This window comes from Pseudorca crassidens, chromosome 4 (genome assembly GCF_039906515.1).
Source record: "Pseudorca crassidens isolate mPseCra1 chromosome 4, mPseCra1.hap1, whole genome shotgun sequence".
NCBI classification, from domain to species: Eukaryota; Metazoa; Chordata; class Mammalia; order Artiodactyla; family Delphinidae; genus Pseudorca; species Pseudorca crassidens.
Genome location: NC_090299.1, coordinates 153529354 through 153541546, shown reverse-complemented (window position 1 = coordinate 153541546; position 12193 = coordinate 153529354).

The window sequence follows — 12193 nt, the reverse complement described above, 5'->3', positions numbered from 1 at the left end:
AAGGCTATAATTTGCTGACCCCTAGTCTAGGTTATACCACGTATTTCTGGCACATGGAATTATTTTGGCATTGGTCACCAAGTCCAGACGTCAACGAACAGTGCAAACAGAACCACTCCCAGTTGGTATGGGAACCCGTATCAGTAAATTCAATCTAGTTTAAGATTAAGCGTCTCTCCTGACCTGACACCATAGACTCTCCCACACCTCATCTCTAGGCTCCCGTTATGCGAATTAGCAAAGCTGAACAAACATCACGGGCAAGCCTTGTCCTTCCAGGCTTTATTCCCTCAGTGCCTCTACGCCCACCCCAGGGCACTGATTCTAGTTCTGGGTCTGAAGGTGTGGTGGGGTTTTTAGGGAAATGGTATTGTTGGGAGAATCTTCCTTCCCCTTTCAAGTCTGCTCCTTTAGGCAAGGTTATTCTGGGCTCATCCAGCAGGGCAGGAAGCGTCTCATCGCACCAGAGAGGAAGGACGGCTTCCTGTGCTAGGCCACTTTCGCGATTTGAGCAGAAACAGGACCTACCAAGGGCTCTTACTTAGCTACTCACTCTTCCAGGAAGGCCTGGCATCAGCGTCGCGAACCACAAAGGGCCCCGAGTTCACTGCAGGCCAAGTTCCCCTGGAGACAGCCCCCCTGCTCCCAGGGCCGAGCTGTCCACAAACCCCCAAACTCTCCTTGCCAGAGCCAGACCTCAGGTGCTACGGCCAGAACTTCTGCCCTTGCATCCACAGGTTACTCCCACCTCCTCTCCCACGCCCTGCCCCCTGCCCCCTCCCGCCCCCCCCCCACCCCCAGGGCCAGAGGATCCCACTTCTCTGCATCACTGGCTCGGACAAGTGGTCAGATTGGCAAAGTCTGGGGTGTATTTTGTACCCTCAGCTATTAAAGAAATATTAGAACAGCTGTTGTCTGGTTTCCACCCTGAGGAGCGGCAGACTTAACCTGCTCGATGCTTCTGGGAAGATAAGTATAATAACCGGTTTCGAAAATCACCTGCTCAGAGCACTCAACAGAGATGAGAAGTCTCACCAGAATTCTCTGGAACCTGCCTGCCCCAGAGGGCAAGCCCCGCCAGTGCACTGCAGAGCCGCGGCTGCAGGTGATGGAACACGAGACACAGGGAGGACGGTGCAGGGTTCTGCAAAAGTGAGAGATGCCGGATGGGGCGTGGAGAAAAGGGGGCCTTCCTGCACTGCCGGTGGGAATGTACACCGGTGCAGCCACTGTGGAGAACGGTACGCATGTTCCTCAAAAAACTAAGAATAAAGCTACCATATGATCCAGCAATCCCATTCCTGGGCTTATATCCGGAGAAAACCATAATTTGAAAAGATCCATGCACCCCAATGTTCATTGCAGCACTGTGTACAATAGCCAGGTCATGGAAGCAACCTAAGTGTCCAGCAACAGAGGAATGGATAAAGAAGATGTGGTACATATATACAATGGAATATTACTCAGCCATAAAAAGGAATGAAATAATGCCATTTGCAGCCACATGGATGGACCTAGAGGTTATCATACTAAGTGAAGTAAGCCAGACAAAGACAAATATCATATGCTATCACTTATATGCAGAATCTAAAAAGAGATACAAATGAACTTACTTACAAAACAGAAACAGACCCACAGACTTTGAAAATAAACTTATGGTTACCAAGGGGGAAAGCTGGGGGAGGGATACATTAGGAGTTTGGGATTAACACATACACACTACTATGTATAAAATAGATAATAAACAAGGGCCTACTGTAGAGCACAGGGAACTCTACTCCATAATCTGTAATAACCTATAAGGGAAAAGAATCTGGAAAATATATATATATATAGCTGATTCACTTTGTTGTACACCTGAAACTAACACAACATTGTAAATCACCTATACTCCAATAAAATAAATAAATAAATTCTTGGCTACCAGTCAAAAAGAAAAAAAAAAGGTAGAAGAGAGAGGCTTACAGGAGACAGAGGGGCTGAGAGTTAAAAAGAAAATTAGGAGAGAATTGACGTCAAAGATCTCAAGCAAAGGGAGAAATTCAAAAAAGGAAGGCTGGGAGAGGTGTTAACAATAGTTCAGAGGTCAAGAAATATATACATTTCTTAGAAGTCAGCAATTAGGGGGATAGGGGCAGCCTCCACTGCAAGGTAAACTCACAGGGAAGCCAGATTGCAGTTGGTGGGAAGAGAATATAAATGGATAAATGGGTGCAAATACCAGGCCCTTCCCTAACAGAGGGCAAAGTAAGGACGGTACCTGGAGATGCACAGAGATCCCAGGAAGGGTGCTTTGTACTTAATCTGGAAGAAATCTAATCAAGTTTAGGTGTCCTTTCCTTTGTGAGGAAGGAAACTGACCCTCTCGGATTTCTGGTGGCAGGATGGAGCGAGTTGGGATCTCAAGGAAGGACTGGAAGCTTTACAATGAAAAGGGCATCAACCGGGGCCACACATAGGCATGTTTTCAAGCCGTGCTGAGATTCACGCCAGAAGTCCTTCTAGAGACTCAAAGGCAACCATCATCGAAACACAGAGATTGGAGTTACAGTAAGAATGTGGCACAAAGACGAGGAAGCAGGAACTTTGAGGTGATGGTCAGGGGTCTTCTAAGTCATGGACCCACGATCCAAGCTGGGTTTGTAAGAAAGTGACCTGAGCGGGTCGCTAGGTAATAAGGGGGTTCCAAGAGCCTAGAAACTTCTATGAAAAAAAGTTTGTGTATAAATGAAGGTTTTTCATCCAAACACCTATTAAAGGGGGCAGAGTGCAAAGCATTTGTCGCAAAGACAATGAAGGGACAGAGAAGGATGAGCGCAGGTCGGATTAACAGCGAGACTTGAAAGTTGCTTATTTGAAACACGGGAGATGGAAATAAAGGGCCCTGGTGATTCTTGCCCTAAGCAAGCGCACTTGTTCCAGACTCCGAAATTACACAGTGCATCGCTTTCTGCGAGGTCAGTGCCTTAATAAAGAAATACAGGATTCTCTAACTTCTCCAGAGATCATGTGTAAATAGACGTCACTCCAGGGGCTGTGTGTCTTGGGCAGACAGCAGAGCGGATTGGGTGGTGTCACACTGCAAGGTCTGATGGGAGAGGCGACGTTATTATTATGGACCACAAAAAAGGCCTTGTGATCTCTGAACATACAGAGAATATTAGACTGTGAAAGTAAAGCTGCTTCCAAGTCATGCATTCATTCCCTCAGTCACTATTTATGCTTTTTCTCTCAATACCAGGAACTATGCTAGGCATTTGGAATATAATTATGAGCAAAAATATGTACATTACCACTGTCTGTGGAGCCCCCAGATGAGCTGGGAGCGCACGGCCACCACACACTGAGGTCAGTGTGATCACACAGGGTAGCAAGTGCCTGGAAGGGGAAGAACAGACCTGCAGACCTGGGAGGAGCTGCCTAGCAGTGGAAGTCGTGCCTGCATGCAAGTCTGCAAGGCGAGTTCAAGAAGTGAGGACCTGAAGGGCCGACAGAAGTGAAGTGTGTGGGGCAGGTCAGGGACCTGAGGCAGAAAACGCCCTGGTGAATTCCAGCAACGGGAGGAGGGCTGGAGGCTGGAGGGAAAGATGAGCTCGTGAGGGGAGGGAAGCCCAGACTGTGTCATCAATCTGCCTTAGAGCCACAAGATTGAAAAAGCCTCCCCCCCCCTCCCCCCAAGTTAACAATCCATGGATGGTTTTGAGCAGGAAAACGACGTCATCAGATTTTGTTTGAAAAATCAATCGAATGTATTGAAGGGGAGAAGGTCATCTCGACAGGGGGATTGTCGCTGAGACCAAGAGAACAGCATGCAGACGGGGAAGCATAGGCGACTTAAGCGTGTGTGAGCGCAGAGATTGGAAATTCAAGGTGGGAAGAGAGAGATGGGGTGGTACTTCCTCCCTCGGTTTCTAGCTCTCAGGACTGGATATTATATATTATATAATAATATATTATATAATTATATAATTATATAATATATTATTATATACTATAATAAAGTATCAAATATTTATATGATTAATCATAATATAATTAATAACATATTAATATATAATAAGGAGCCTAGATAGAGATGTGAGACTCTGGGATAAAACCAGATTTTAGGGGGAAAAATCATGAGTTTCTTTTAAGGCGTGTTGAGTTTGAGTTGCCTAAAAATGAGATATTTAAGAAGCAGTTGACTCTAGCTGTCTACAGGTATACACCTGGGAGTCATTCGTTGCATAAAAGGTGTGTGGAGCCGTGAGCATGGACACGATTTACCTGTGGGACCAGAGTAGAGGGCGAGAAAAGAAAAGGGCTGGAAAGAAGGCTTAAATGTAATATGTAAAGGCCAGAGGAAGGAGGAAGCCACCTTCATAAAGGGATTCTGGAAGCAGCATCTGGAGGGAGAAGAGGAAGTGGGATCCGTGTCCAGGGAGCCCAGGAAGCAGGTTCTAGATGGAAGGGCTGCCTGAGATGTGCAGGTTCCCCTTCCAGGTCAGGGAAGGTGCAGACAGAAAATATCCACGGAGTATGGAGACCTGGCCCCCTAAGTGGGTTTTATGAAGATACTCTTCATGGGGGGGATGAAGCCACAGTCGGAGTGCAGGGTGCGAAGGACTGAAACACAGAGACTCAGAAGGGCTGGCAGCGGGATTTCTTTGAGGAGTTGAGCAGAGAAGGTGGCAGAAGAAAGATGGTGGAACGGTGCTTGGTCTGCCCCAGAGAAGGGGTCTCATCCAGTGCCTTTTTTATTGTATACGGTTAAAAAGTGAAATGTAACAGAGCGTTTAAAATTGGATGATCTCACATAAAACTCCAGCTGTCCTTGAAATGTCCGCTCATCTCACCGCACAGGTTTACAGCACTAGCTCTCGTTTGCCAAAAGAAAACCCGAGGTTGGGGATTTAGGTGACTTGCCCAACACGACAGCTTGGAAGCCAGGACTGAAACCCAGCGCCAACCCCAAGTCCTGCCGTCCTTTGCATAGTTCATTCTGTTTCCCAGGAAGCTCTCAAGATCCCGGGGGCTCGTGATGCAATTCTGGGGTGACTGGAGGCCCCCAGTGACCCTGGCCCTTAGCTGTGCGGGAGAAAGCACAGCCCTGCAGTCTGGGCTGCCCTGGCCCTGCTTCTGTAGCTCCTGGGTCTGACGTGTGCTCCCCCTTGATGTGTTTGAAAGAAAGCAGCAGGGATCCCTGGAGAGATTCCTCTGCGAAGCAGGGCCTGCAGATGTGCAGATACACGGTCAGTCATGACTCATGAACTGCTGAGAGTCAGGAAGAGCCAGGAATCCAGGGAGAAGCAGAGCACTCGGCCAGGCTCGCGTTCTGTACTCACGATGGCTGCCCTCCAAACATCTGGTCTCCAGGATGGAAACCTCTTTCCTTAATTCCGTTATGGTCCTCAGTTCGGGGAGCTACTGTTCCAGAGATCAATAAAACTCAACACGAAGGCTCTTCTCGGCCTCTGTCAGGGAAACTCTGAGTTACTCTACTGTTCTGCTGTTGTTATTCAAAGAGCCCTGTTTCCTCTGATGTTGATGTGATTCTTCTTGGCTACAAAGTAAATGTGTCATTAACGTAATTAACTAGAAAATAAAATGTTACTTTTCCTAAGCATCAGAACTTATTTTTTTAAAAGCTCCTTGTTTTTGTATATTGTGAACTCTGGACACAAAATAAAGAACTTTTAAATGTCTTTCTCCTTCAGGATTATTCGAGTGCTTCTTTATTTTCCTCCTTCTGTCCAACCTCCCCTCCCCTCTTTGCCACAAGTCTGGAAAACACAGAAAAACATTACCTTGCCTCTTATTTGGAGGCCTCAGCAAATGTCTTGGAAATGGTAAACATTTACAAACATGCAATCAGTTTGAAATTTTCTGTCATCTTCATGAAAAGTTAAATCAAATGGTTTAACTTAACAGAAAAATACTTAACCAAAAAATAAATTCAACAGACATGAGGAGAAATGCCTTATCGTGTCTTGAAAGCAAGAGTGGATGTCTATTAGTTTTGCGTCCTTCTGGGAAGATACCTATGTACTATCATCACAAGAAAATTTATCCTCCGAAATGAACAAAGATATGTAAGGAATGCAAATTAGAACAAATTGTAGCTGGTGAACTAATAAATTATAAATGATTAAAACTATCTAATTAGATTTATGTATGCTTTTCTTTTTACAAGCCACTATTTTCGGCTTTTTGTTACTAACAACCAAATAGTATTTCTAACTGATATACCCTCAGAAAATTACCAGGACAATTTTTCTATTAATTTTTCTTATTAGTGGCTTTGGGTAAACCAGTTTTTTCCCCAGTTTTCTTTACTTCAGACAGAGTTGAAGACAAGACCCTGGCTAAAAGAAACAAAACAATGTATATACCCAGAAAGAGATTATGTATGATTATGTATTTTTAAGGCAATGAAAGTAAAAATGTTTTTATTTCGCATGACACAGTATTCGTTTTCCTCTGCAATACTTCCTCATAAACTAATTTATGACAACATAATAAAAAGTGCTTCTTCCGTGACTTAAAGAATTGTATTTGAAAACATTTAAGAAAATAAATGCTATCCTTAAAATAAATCAAATTGTTATTCAAGACATCTAAGGATCAAGTAATAGTACACACCTGCTGCTTCTTTGTGAGTTTCCTGAGCTTGACTTAAATACCAGGATGGTCATGGTCATGGTCTGGGCTCCTGGGAGTCTGGCCCTGGGATGGAGAGCAGAGGTTAGGATGCAAGAGCACATGAGAATGAGCCCTTGTGACCGACACCTGTGAAAGCCCACCTGTGGTGGGTGCCCTGCAGTACCAGCAAAGGCCTCCGTGGGCCCCAGCAGGGCTGTGAGGCCCAGACGACCCTCGAAGCTCTCCCGACGGGGTGCGGGACCCAGATGTTTAGAGCCCATGTCTGTCCGTCATTGCATAGCCCCCCCGCCATGGGGACATGACCTTGAGCCCTTCAGACACAGCAGGTATCATCTACCTCCCTCCCTACCCCTATGGCTACATTTACATTTCATTTCTCTTATCACAGCGATGCTGCCAAAACTTATGGAAAGAGGAATATGATGAGGATGTGTTTGATTGGTGACATTCAGAAAAAAACCCTTTTAGGGTCAGACAGCTCCTCTCCCAGCATCAGCACAGCTCCCCTGGATCCACTTTCAGGGCTGTGATCCTGGAGGAACACTCGGCAGGCTCCCCGAGTGTAAACATCCTCTGGACACTTCTAGTCACTGTGGCGCTTCCGCTGCACGTCACTAATTAATAGAGGAAGATCCATACCATTTTTCTAAAACTCAGAATTTAATTTAGGGTTCGAATTCTCCCCTTCCCGGGATTTATCTCCTGCACGCTAGCTGCCTGCAGGAAAGGACGTTTGAGTGAACTTCTTTTTCTTTTCCCTCTAGATTGGCTTCTCCCCACCCTTGGCCCCAGTGTGTCTGTTGCTTCTGATCGCTCCTGTTCTGGGTGGAAGGGGCAGGGAGATGTGAGGATCGGGGAACAGTTTGGTTAGTAAAGAGCAAGGTTAAAGGGACAGGAAATTGGGCTTGCCCGCACTGAACTGGTGTTGATTTCTTCTCCGCATCACAAGTGTTTGAACCTGAAGAGCAGGTTCTGTGTGTGATACTGTGTGCTCTTCCCAAGTCCACTCCCACCCAAAGTTTGAAGGCGATTCCCAGGACACAAGTAACATGGTTTCCTCTGAGTTGCTAGATATGCTTCTCTACCCAAAGCCAAAGGTATTGGCCCCATCACTCCAGTCGACCCTTTGGAAGGTGGAAATGGTGGCGAGCACATTCTCTCTCTACACGTGGGCTACATCTGGTCCAGAGAAACTCTCTGGTGTGGATGGAGGTGTGGCTTCTGACCACTGAGCCAACCTCCCTCTAAGTCCTCTGCAGCCTCGGGCATGTGCAGTCGATCCCCAGACTCTGACTGGTCTCTGTGAACCTTCCCACTAGTCTTGAGGGAGACGTGTTTCCTTCCCTGTGGGAATTCACAGCACCCAGTGTTCTCCAGAGAAAGACTTGGCTTCCAACATCTTCCGAACTGATGTCCTGTCCTCTGAATCAGTGAAGTGTCAGAGGTCCTGAGCCAGGTTTCTTCACCTCTTTCTCAAGTCTTGCATGGATGGTCCAGCGTATCATGTTGGAAAATAGTGGTACTCGCCATGGTGCTTTTGTTGGTGATCTTTACGCCTCATTCTACAATGAGGCCCTAGGAGTGATCAGTTTTAACAGGCTGCTCCACAACATTATACATTCACAAGGTAGAAACAGAGTCGTACACATTAATCCGCCAGGCTCTTCTGAGACAGAAGCGAAGCACATCCCAGCACTCACCCTTTAGAGACTCTAAGGGAGACCTGGACTGAGCTCCCTTGTAGGCCGAGTTTGCTGGCATCTCTCATGTACAGTCAAATCTTTCTTTAACAATTTAGGTCATTGACCTGACTCACGGAATTGCTTGTCAAATCAGACTCACAGGAATCAGAGCTTTTATCTGATATCAAGCTTTATGAAATCATTCCAAAGATGCAGGCAAGAGCGAGGCTCAGAGAAAACAGAGACATCTGAGCCATCCATGGCAGCTCCCCAGACTTTGGCTCAGAATAGATGAATTCTCCACGTGAGTTTCTTGGGGTTCCTCATACGGCTGGAACGTTTTAAATATGAAATAACTCCAGGGAGTGGCATCGCCTACATTACTCAGGAGGCCACACCTTGCGGATCCTGGGTTCTACGTTTCTAGGAAACCCTTAGCGAGGGGTGTCCTACTAACAGCAGCTCAGAGTCAAGGGCTTTTCTTCCTAGCAAATGACATTAGCCTATGACCCAGAGGTCAGGTTGACCAGGAGATCAGAGAGCAGTCACCTACCTCCTTTTCTTTCTCCTAGGAGCACTTTCATCACCTGTAAAAGAGAGTAAGAGGGTCTCAGACCATCTGCTTTAACTCTTTCCTCCCAGGCGTTTAATGCTTAATGTACAAATGGGATGAAAAGAGTTGGCTTACCTCTAGGGTATAATTTATAACCTAGTGTAGTACAGATAAAACAGACCTTCAAGGGTATTACACAAATGTAAGTGACTCGTAGCATAAGCGCAGGAGAGGGTGCAGCACGGGGAGGGCGAGAATGAAACCATTCCTCCAAGGCAAGATGGGGTACCATCGCCACAAAGAGACGGACAAGAGGTTGGGATCTCAAAACAGCAAATACCACATCCTCAGACAAGAGGTGGAGGACAGGCCAAAATAGATCAAGGTTAAGGCCAGTGGGCTTTTAAATTATACTGTGGGTCAGCTATACACCACAGAGTTCACCACTTAGTGAGTTTCTGAGAAGTTTAAAAAAATGCTGATGACGCAAATAAATTTGAAAAGGCCTCTTGGCAATTAGGCAGAAAAGGTAAAGAAGACTTTTACTTTAAAAGGTAAAAGAATACAAAGAGACCACCAGGAAAGCCACATTTTCCTAAGGCTCTTCCCTGAACTTTCTCTAGCATCTGTGCTTTAGAATTTCTACCGTCTTTTTCCATCTCTTCCTACTCTCCATCTGCTATTCAATATGTTTTGAAGGCACGACCTATAGCCTAGAGACACGGTAGGCTCTACAAGAGGGTTTTTGAAATAATTACATAAATATGCATAGAATCATTATTCTGACTTTAGATCTGTGCACTCCCTCTCACCTCTCTCTGAATATTTTTGAAGACATTAAGAATCAAGAGTCCTATGCTGCCCTGCATTCTCTTTCTTGTTTACTTCAAAGCAATCACAGATGCATTTCTTGGAAATCATAGTGATGCTCTTTTTTAAAATTTAATTTGTTTATTTATTTATTTTTATACAGCAGGTTCTTATTCGTTATCTATTTTATACATATTAGTGTGTATATGTCAGTCCCAATCTCCCATTCATCATTCTTTCAATGACGTTTTATAGCTTTCTAGGAGACATCTTGTACATCTTGTACATCTTTTGTAGATTTATTTCTAGGAATTTGATATTTTTTATTGCTGTTATAGATGATACTTTTAAAAAAACGATTTTGTTTTGGTAAATTGAAATAAAATTGATTTCTTGACTTTATATCTAGCAACTTTCTAATTTACCTCTTAATTAGAATTTTCTGTAGATTCTTTTGGATTTTTGGCCCAGTGGTTAAGAATCTGCCTGCCAATGCAGGGGACATGGGCTCGAGCCCTGGTCTAGGAAGACCCCACATGCCGCAGAGCAACTAAGTCCGTGCGCAACAACTACCGAGCCTGCACTGTAGAGCCCGTGAGCCCCAACTACTGAGCCCACGTGGCACAACTACTGAAGCCCATGTACCTAGAGCCCATGCTCGGCAACAAGAGAAGCCACTGCAATGAGAAGCCCACGCACCGCAAGGAAGAGCAGCCCCTGCTAGCTGCAACTAGAGAGAGCCCACGCACAGCAGCAAAGACCCAACACAGCCAAAAATAAATTTAAAATAAATAAATAAATTTATTTTAAAAATAAATAAATACTGGTGTAAGAAAAGTGATGATTTCTAAATGATGTCTATTTTGTTCCTACTTTTCCTTTCCTTATACCTTTTACTTATTTTATTTCCTTATTGTACTAGCTATGTCCTCCTGTAATGTATTGAAGTCTGAGATGTTAAATTGAAAACATTGAGAGCAGTCATTCTTATCTTGATTCTGATCTTAATGGGAAAGCTTTCAAGATTTCACCATTTTGTATGATGTTTGCTTAGGTTGTCTTTTGTTTTGTTTTGTTTTGTTTTTGTTTGTTTTTTGAGAAACTCTTAATAAAATTAATGCTAGACCTTTGTATTTCTAGTTTACCAAAAGTTTTCTGGGGGGGTGGTGGCAGTGTGATGAATTGGGTGATTGGGATTGACATGTATACACTAATGTGTGTAAAATTGATGACTAATAAGAACCTGTTGTATAAAAAAAAGTAAAATTAAAAAATTAAAAAAAAAGAAAAAATGTTTTTGTTCATTTTTCAATCATGAATGAATATTGAGTATATAAGATGATTTTCTTGCACCTGTTGAAATATCCATAACATGTTTTCTTTATTTTATAGTATGTTGAATTATATTGGATGATTTTTTTTACTGTTAAATCAACCATCTTTCCTAGAATAAATCCAACTTTAATATAGGCATTATGCTTTTCTATAAATCACTGGATTTGCTAAAAATTAGTGTAAGGCTTTTTCATCATGAGTGAGTTGACCTGTGATATTCCTTTTTTGTACTGTCCTTATCACGTTTCTGGCTTCATAAAATGAATGGGACAGTTTAAATTTTTTCTGTTTTCTGGAAAAGTTTGTGTGAGATTAGAATAATTGTTCAAATGATTTATAAAATCTCTGTGAAGACATAATTATAGGTTTGATTTCTGTTTCTAGATAGATGGAGAACTATTCAGATTTTTGTACTTCCTTTTGTGTAAGTTTTAAGAATCTGTATTTTCCTGGGAATTTATCCATTTTATCTACACTTTCAAATTTATTGGCATAAAGTTATTCACAGTGTCATTTTATGATGTTTAGAATGTCTGTAGGATCTGTAGTGTTAGATCTCTCATCATTCCTGACTTTGGTTACCTGTGATGTCTCATTTTTCTCTTGTCAGTCTCAGTAGAAACTTATCAATTCTGTTAGTCTTTTCTAAGAATTAACTTGTAGTTTTATTCATCCTCCCTATTGTGCATATTTGTTCTATTTCATAACTTCTGCTCTTTATTATTTTCTTCTATTTTCATGGGCTTAATTTGCCTTATCTTTCTAAGTTTTTGAGGTGTATACTTAGATTAATAATTTGCAGCCTTCTTCTTCTCTAAAATATGCACTTAGAGCTATAGATTTCCCTCAAGCACAGCTCTAGTTGGTTTAATATGTTTTAATACATAATTATCCATTGTCTTAAGTTAGAATATTTTCTAATTACTGTAAGAAGGTTTCTCTTTGGTCCATGGGTTATTTAGAAGTACATTTCTTACTTTTCTGTCCAAATATATGGGGATTTTCAAAGTATTCTTTTATCATTGATTTCTAGCACAATTACTCTGTGGAAGGAGAACATTTTTTTTTTAATTGGGGTACAGTTGATTTACAATGTTGTGTTAATTTCTACTGTACAGCAAAGTGAATCAGTTATACATATACATATATCCACTCTCTTTCAGCTTCTTTT